The sequence below is a fragment of the Humulus lupulus genome, chromosome 6 (genome assembly GCF_963169125.1).
Source record: "Humulus lupulus chromosome 6, drHumLupu1.1, whole genome shotgun sequence".
Lineage (NCBI taxonomy): Eukaryota > Viridiplantae > Streptophyta > Magnoliopsida > Rosales > Cannabaceae > Humulus > Humulus lupulus.
The window spans coordinates 201,870,873-201,880,009 of NC_084798.1; the positions used below are offsets into that span (position 1 = coordinate 201,870,873).

A 9,137-nucleotide genomic window follows, 5' to 3' on the forward strand; every position below is an offset into this window, starting at 1 on the left:
CTAGCGCTGTAGCGCCCACCTTGTGGCATTGTAGTGCTGCCTTGCCTGCAAAAATTGGTTTTTGGGTATTTTTCTTAGGGTTTTTGCTTGGGGTCTCGGGGGACGGGTTCCCAATCTCGTTGGGTGGAACTTGGGGTCCTAGAGAGCAAGTTTGGTCTCAGGATTGTTTTTTGGAATTCAAACTTATTGAGGTAGTATTTTGTGGAACGTGACTAGGTGTACACTAGGGCTCAGAACGGGATCGTGCTCGAGGGCCGTCTCAATTAGCTAAGCACTCGGAATCAAAGGTAAGAAAACTGCACCCGGTTATGTGGTTACGTTGGGACTAAGAGTTCCCTATACTTGTATGTAATGTTGTATGATGGTATTATGCCATGTGAGAATGAAATAAACGGCCTAAGAATGCCAGAATTAATATTGGCGCACAAGGACACGGCTCGGCCACTGGTAGCTGAGGTTAAGTATATAATCACTGAGCTCGACCTAAGTGAGTCGGAGTCAGTGGGATAAACAGAGGGTGCGGCCTAAGGGCATCAACCCTGGATATTGTGTGATATGTTTATTTTTATTAATCTGATGATTATGGCATGTTTATTACCTAGATGATTGATTATTGGTTTACAGATTGATATCACTGATTATGTGAACAATGTGGTCTGCTGAGTATCTGATTGATGATTTGTGAATTATCTGACTATTGATTATTGGTTATGCTCTATAATATGGTTTTCTTGCTGGGCCTTGGCTCACGGGTGCTACGTGGTGCATGTAAAGGCAAGGGCAAGGTGGACCAGTCCTGAGTTGGAGAGCTCTGGGGCAGAATGTACATAGTCAGCTGATCAGCCGCCACGGTTGAGGAATGGTACATAGACAGGAGAACCTAAAGTGCCTATTTTGCCATTAGAGTGGCATGTGGTTGTACATAAACTTTGAAATTTTTGTAAACTATCCTTTAAAACCTGTTTTGCGATCCCATGTATTAAACATTTATTTTGATGAGAAATTTCCTGTTTATGACCAAAATCTTTTAACCCCAACCTAATTACGACTTTAGGGTCATGTTTTCAACTATATGACTTGATCAGAAAGTTTTGCACTTTTATAATTTCACAGTGTAACGACTTTGGTTATCCAGGGTGTTACATTATCTGTTTAGGGCTACAAGCCCAGTATGATTATCATAATCATTCATTTGATATTGTATACATGTAGTAATGAGTTTTCCTGCTGAGCCTTGGCTCACGGGTGCTATGTGATGCATGTAAAGGGAAAGAAAAGCTCACCCAACCTTGAGTGGAGAGCTTAGGTGGTGATGTGTACATATGCGACCACTTGACCACCACGACCAAGGTGTTTCTAAGGGGAACTAGGGGTTAACCCTATTTTTGCCGCTTAGGTTGGCGGTTTGTAATTTTTACACTACAATGACCATTTTGGATTGAAAATAACTTTGTAAACACTTTTATGGGCCCATGTGCAATTTTACGTTTTAAATAAAAATATATCATTTCCTTTTGATCGAGATTTTCCACCTTAGCCTATTAATGACACCTAGATGCACATTTATAACCAAATGACTCGATTAGCGAGTTAAGCATTATTTAAAGTTCATAGTAATGGTCTTGGAGTAACCACGGCGTTACAACACATACTCGGTTCCTATATCGTAACATGCCTTGTTTTGTCAAGGAGAAATCAACATTCTCTGAGCTTTGTAGTGCTGCCTTCATCTTAAGAAGAAACTCGTCCTCTTGATATTTCTCCTTTATTTCCTCCATTAGTGTTGACTTGATCTTGAGGTCAGCTAGTTGTCTAGTTATTAACTCAATTCCAGACCTCTTAATATCATATTGTAAGTGTTGAGCTATCCCCTTAAGTGTTGATAAGCTTTCGTAACTCCGCCTACTAAGTGCGTCTGCACGACATTAGCCTTTCCCAGATGATACAAGATCTCACAATCATAATCCTTTACTAACTCCAGCCACCTCCGTTGCCTCATATTGAGCTCCTTCCGCGTAAAGAAGTACTTTAGACTTTTGTGATCCGTATAGATTTCACACTTTTATCCATACAGATAGTGCCTCCAAATCTTTAGAGCGAAAACCACTGTTGCTAATTCTAGGTCATGGATCGGGTACCGCTGCTCGTACTCTTTTAGCTATCTCGAGGCATATGCAACCACTTTTTCATCTTGCATAAAAACGCATCCAAGTCCCTGCTTCAACGCGTCACAATACACTACAAACTTGCCCTTATCGTTTGGGACGTATAGAATTGGGGATGATATGAGTTTTTCTTTTAATGTTTGGAAGCTTTCTTTGCACTTTTCAGTCCATACACATTTCTGTTGCTTTCGTGTCAAATTTTTTAAGGGTGTAGCTATTTTGGAGAACCTTTCAACAAATCATCTATAGTATCCTGCCAACCCCAGAAAGCTTCTCACCTTCGTGGCACTCTTTGGTTTGGGCCAGTCCTTCGCTACTTCGATCTTGGCTGGGTCTACTTCTATGCCATTTTTAGACACAATGTGTCCTAGAAATGCCACTTTCTCTAGCCATAATTTGCATTTTTTAAACTTAGGGTATAATTGATGACTTTTGAGTCGTCCCAACTTCAGTTGCAAGTGCTCTTCATGATCGGCTTTCGTCCTTGAGTAGATCAATATGCCATCTATAAACACCACCATGAACTTATCAAGGTAATCCTTAAATAATCAGTTCATAAGATCCATGAACGCGCCTGGTGCGTTCGTTAAGCCAAAAGTCATTACCAGGAATTCGCAGTGTCCAAATCTAGTCCAAAAAGCCGTCTTTGGGATATCTTCTTCTCGTACTTTTAATTGATGATACCCTGACCGCAAATCTATCTTTGAGAATATCGTAGATCCTTGCAGTTGATCAAAATGATCGTATATTCAAGGCAAAAGGTATTTGTTCTTGATCATCACTTTATTTAGTTCTCGATAGTCGATGCACATCCCCATACTTCTGTCCTTCTTCTTGACAAAAAGCACTGGTGCTCCCTAAGGTGAATAGCTCGGTCGGATGAAACCCTTGTCTAAAAGCTCCTGTAGTTGTATCTTTAACTTTTTTAACTCAGTAGGCACCATTCTATAGGGAGCTTTCGAAATTGGTGCCGTCTCAGGTGGCAATTCTATTTCAAACTTGATTTCCCTACTCGGAAGTAATCCCGGTAGATCTTCTGGAAAAACTTTGGGAAATTCACATACAATATGTACATCCTTTGGTTCGAGCTGCATCTCTCATGTTTTGTCCCCCATATTTGCTAGAAAATCTTGGCAACCAATATTGATTAATCGTTGAGCTTTGAGAACTGAGTCTATCGGTATGCGAGTTCAGGAAACTTCTCCTTTGAAGGTGATATGTTCTCCGCCTTCTGTTTGGAAGTTGACTGTCTTACCCTTACAGTCTATTGTTGCCCCATATTTTGCTAACCAGTCCATGCCTAAAATTACATCATAATACTTAAGGTCTAACTCGATCAAATCTACTGGTAATTCTTTTGCTTCGATTCTAACTACAACGCTACGCACCCCTTTGCTAGTTCCCCTGAGGGTAATTCCATGACAAACTTATTTCTAAAAAGTTCGCATGGTTTATCTAAGATATAAATCATATTCATAGAGACAAAAGAATGACTAGCTCCTGAATCAAATAAAACATTGCATAGTTTACAAGAGATAGTGACCTGACCTGTTACCACTATATTACTAGTTTCTGCTTCACCTCTAGTAAGAGCAAAAACTCTGGCTGGCACAAGCTTGTTATCCTTCTTTTGGTCTTTCATCTTTGGGCAATCCTTTTTATTGTGTCATTCTTCTCCACAATTGAAGCAACCTTTCGTCTATATCAGCATTCTCCTGAATGCTTCCTCTTGCAAATAGGGCATTGGAGATATTCCACATAGGGCTTCTTATTCCCATTACTTTATGATGCAGTCTTATTCTTCTTGTCGGCCTTTTGATTTTGACCACCGTCATGTTTTCGTTTGTGGTCGTTATATTCATTGTTATTCTTTTTGGCGTCCCATATGGTTGTGCCTTTCTTCCAGATCCTTTCCTCTGACTGATCAGCTTCCAAGGCTACCTTTAATGTTTCTGCATAAGTGGTTATTCCCCGAATCAACTTTACGTCATGTGCTATCATAGGTTTCAGTCCCTTCACAAATATTTGAATTCTTAGCATCTTGGTAGGTACCATGTCCGTCGCGAACATAGCCAGCCTATCAAACTTCCTGGCATACTCTGTCACAGTCGAATTCCTTTGAGTAAACGCGATGAATTCGTCCACTCTTGTGGCTTGTTGGAAACTTGGTTAAACTCGTCCCATGTCATAATGTTCACATCTCTAGTTTGCTTCACTATATCCCACTAGATGCGGGCATCTTTCTTTAGCAAGCTTGAAGCGCAAGAGACTCGATCTTCGTTTCCCACCCGCATATGTTCTAGAATGGACTCCACTGATCGAAGCCATTCTTCTGCTTTTATTGGGTCAGATCTCCCATCAAAGTTTGGTTGTTGCTGCTTTTTAAAACGTTCATACACTACCTCGTAGTGAGGTTCTGCCAACTGTAGTAAATGTGCTAGAGGAATGACTTGCTACGCCACTTGTTATTGTTGCCCTGAGTTTATTTGGAAGTCTTCTTCCCTTCTCCTTAGCTTTTCCCTAAGACAGGCATTTTCTCTTCCCAAATTTTTTGAGTAACAACAGTTGCTGGTTCTTCCGCTACATTGGGTGCTTCTGGCACTCTCGGGGCTGCTGGAAATTCTTCATGTATGGGGGTGGTGGCAACTCCTCTTCCTCGCCCCCTTCCCCTTCCTCGGCCTCTGCCTCAGCCTCTTCCCTGGCCATTTAGTTGTTTAAATCTTCTTGGTTCATGCTCCATGTATCTTTTCTATTTCCCCAAAAGAGAAATTTTTTGAAAAAGCTAAGACAAACAATACAAGTACAGGTTAAAACTTAGCCTATTGTAATATTGTCTATTAGGTCCATCTATCTATTAAAACCACCCTATTATAATTAAGTCCAACTCGGGTAAATGAGCCTTAACAATCAAATCTTCCATGGAGGAGGGCTGGGTTCAGTATATCGTACCCACTACTAAGGCCCCCTAACTTCCACTTGGACTCAAAAGACAGGAATTTAAACCCTTGCTTTATTAATTGTTATTCATTTTAATTAGATCCAATCTAATAATGCAAAGAAAATGGGCCTTCACAAATGGGCTAACCTATAAGAGAGGAAAATAAACTTTACACTTTTAATTGAATCCAAAATTCTTAACACTTACTAAACAATGAAACAATAACAAAAGCAAATAACATGTTTCATTAAAATAAGAAAATATTTACAAGCTAGTGAAAAATTCTAAAACAGCATAAAATAAAATTTAACGATGTATTGTTATATTCGTCTAATCCTCCACATCGGATCCTTCTTCTAGCATATCTTGAGTGAAATCCTCATAATCCTCTCGAGTGTAGATAAACTTTGAAGTCAAAGGAACTTGATTAAGAAATCCTTCCCTAAGGTTATCTGATAACTAATGAACCCTTTCTCCTATTTCTCCATTTGGTAATATAATATCCTCGAATATTTTAAAATATCGTGCAAACCTATTGATTAGTGCTCAAAAATATCTTTTTATTAGTATTAAAGTGTAAAATTGATTAAGTTTTTGTTAATATTTTCATGGATTTATTGTCATATATTTATATTTGAAAATATTAATTTTGATTTAATTTGTGTTTAATTTTAAGGAAGAAAATATATTTTTGACACAAACAAAAAGAAATAAGAAAGAAAGAAATATAATTGAAAAAAATGATGATAAAGTTGTATTTTTTAAGGAGAAATAGGCCCAAACCTAGGCCCAAAAAGGAGCCCAGCTGCCAGCCAAGCTGCCAGCTGCCAGCAGCCAGTCGCGCCTGACACGATCTGCCACCTGTCCCACTCCTCGCCAGTCTGCTCCCCACGCGCCCAACAAAGAAGCCTGCCGCACTTGACGCCGCTGCCACGTCCTACCACGTTTTGCCACGCTAGCTGCTGAGCCAATCTGCTGCTGCCACGTGCCTCCTTGTTTCCCACGGCTCAACAACATTTTCCCCACTTTGCTCCAATTTTGCAGCCATTTCCCCCACTATTTTGTACGCGATTTTACACATTTTGGGTCCTATTTTCCACTATAAATAGAGTACCAAATGGAGTAAAATCTCATGAGATAGTGGAATTAAGTGTGGAGAGTATAGTGAGAGAGAAAAGCATTTTTGTTCTTATTTTTCTTTCATTTCTTTTACATTACTTTGAGTGAAAACAATGCCTATTTTAGGCTAAATTCTCTTGTGGAAAGGCTAGAGTGAAGTTCATGTTTCACATTCTATGTTTAATATATTGATTCTTTATTTTTTTCTTCATTTCTATATATTTGTTACAATTAAATTTATTTTCTTCTAATTTTTATTCTAAATTTATTAGTGTCTTTTACATAAGTCTAGTCATGCTCTTCTTATGTAATTTAGGATATTTGTTATATTATATGCTTTTTACTGCATTCTGCCATTGGTATTTTGTCGCTCTAAGGTATATAATATGATAGGTTTTAAAATTAGAAGTTAGTATAATTTAATTAAAGAACATATTTTAAGGTGAGCTTTGTTATATATATTTTCCAACTATAATTAATAGTGTAGAATTATAGTTGAGTAGAATGAATCAATTTTATTAAAATATATATATGTTTGCATGAATGAAACTTATGCCTTCCATATTTTCTTTCTGATTCTAATTCCTCGATTTTATTCATTTAATGTTTATATTCTTTTTCAAAGTTACATTATTTCTAAGATTATTATTTCTGATTTACTAATCTTTCTTTTTACTTGTATTTTACCTCTCTGTGGATACGACATAGCCCAATTACTACTGCGACCGCTTAGGAGTTCTTGGGCGATATCAATTTTTGGCGCCGTTGCCGGGGAGGTAATTGTACAATTAAAGGTTTGCATAGTAAATTATTTTTTTTTCTATTTAAAAAAAAACATAGTATAATTTTTTTAATTTCTCTTTTATTTTATTTTTCCTTAGTAATTTTTTTATTTATTCATTTATTTTTTTAATTTTATTTTTATGTTTAGAATTTTATTTTCTAGATTTAGGTTTTTTCCAAAAAAAAAAGCATAAAATTTTTAATCATAAAATTTAAAAAAAAAACAACAAAGTATTGAGAACATTTGTGTAATTTTGGGAAATTAGTAAAAACTAAACTTGTTTTGTCTTAGAAAAATTGGTTCTTAAATAAGGTATGTGTTAGCGTTACCCTCCAATCTTTTCTAAGAACCCCGGGGAGTTCTAGAAAAGCTCTTGGGCCTAAAGTGGTACCTTGGCAGCCTTTTCAATTGGCCTCGGAACATTTTGGTGTATACTTATTACATTATTACACACTTGCGCTTATAATACTCACAAAATAAAAAAAAATATTTATGCCACGAAACAGAGACGCACTAGGGAGATTTGTGAGACAACAAGTAGAAACTTTAGAAAACTCTCCTAGTTCATCGTTTTCTTCCATTCGTTCAAACACTCCCGATTCACTGAGACTTCCTGAACCACCCACGGTGGCTCATCAAGATGAAGTCCAACCAAGAACACTACAAGATTATTTACATCCTACGCGTACAACCACACCTTCATGCATAATGTATCCCAACAATATGCCAAATTTCGATTTCAAACCCGGCATGATTAACCTCTTACCAACCTTCCATGGGTTGGAAAATGAGAGTCCGTACGTGCATATACGGGAATTCAAAGAGGTGGTGGCTACATTCAACAACCGAGCTGATGTCACCAACATTGTGAGATTGAAATTTTTTCCTTTCTCTCTCAAAGACAAAGCAAAAAGCTGGTTGTATTCCTTAAGGCCTAGATCTATTGGAACATGGGACGAAATGACAAAAGCATTCTTTGCCAAATATTTCCCGCCCCATAAGACTAGCAGCCTTAAGAGGCAAATCTCTACCTTCATCCAGAAAGACCATGAAACTTTCGATCAGGTCTGGGAGAGGTTTAGAAATTTGATAAATCAATGCCCACATCATGGATATGAAAGCTGGCGTCTGATTAGCTATTTCTATGACGGTCTCACAACCGGACAAAGACAATTTGTACAAATGATGTGCAATGGCGAATTCCTTCAAAAAGATCCTGATGAAGCTTTCGAGTACCTCGACGATCTTGTTGAAAAATCCTACACATGGAATGGACCGAGTCCTATGGACAAGCCACGATCAACTGGAATCTACCAATTAAGAGAAGATGACAACGTTAAAAGCCAAATTGAATCATTGAGACAACAATTCGAGGCTTTAAAATCTCAAGAAGGTAGAGGAATCTACATGGCTGCAAAGGTAGAGACATGAGATCCATGCTTCATCTGTGGAGGGACGGAACATCAACTGCAAGAGTGCCCAACTCTTGGTGAGCTAAGAGGAGGAAATGAGGAACACTGCAATGCTTTAGGGGATTACAAGAAGCCTTATAACCCTTTCTCAAACACTTACAATCCTGGTTGGCGTAACCATCCAAATTTCAGCTGGAAGGATTCGAACCAAGTATCTGGAAGCCAATGGAGGCCTGAGCAGCAACAACCACCAAAATCATACATTGCTCCTCAAAATAACATGCATTCAAGTAATTCTCTTGAGAATACTTTGCAAATGCTTGCGCAAACTCAAATAGCCTAAACTCATTAGCTCAAATCTTGTTTCACACAAATGGTAGAGGAAATGAAGGACATGAAAATCCAAATGACAAAGCTAAACACTACTTTGGCGATTCAAGAGCATGGGAGACTTCCCGCTCAACCTCTAATCCATCAAAAAGGGCAACACATGGCACAAACCTCCTCCTCTACAGATACAAATTTCAAAGAGGTTAATGCCATCTCTACTCGAAGTGGTCAAAGTACGGTTTCACCGTTAACTAAGACAACGAGTGCGTCAATGCCCACTCTAGATGATGATGTGCCAATAAGAATTACAGTAAAGGCACCCTTTCCTCAAGCTTTGAAATCCACTGGAAAGGTACTGGAAAATCATGGTGAAATCCTAGACCTTTTAA

At 38.2% G+C, this 9,137-nt stretch overlaps 1 non-coding gene across 1 annotated transcript; it reads right to left on the minus strand.

Moving 5' to 3' along the window:
* Positions 1-8,014: 8,014 nt before the first annotated feature.
* LOC133787373 (small nucleolar RNA R71) lies at positions 8,015-8,121 on the minus strand. The gene has a single exon (XR_009872399.1). It is a non-coding gene; the product is annotated as a small nucleolar RNA R71 (small nucleolar RNA).
* Positions 8,122-9,137: the final 1,016 nt, after the last annotated feature.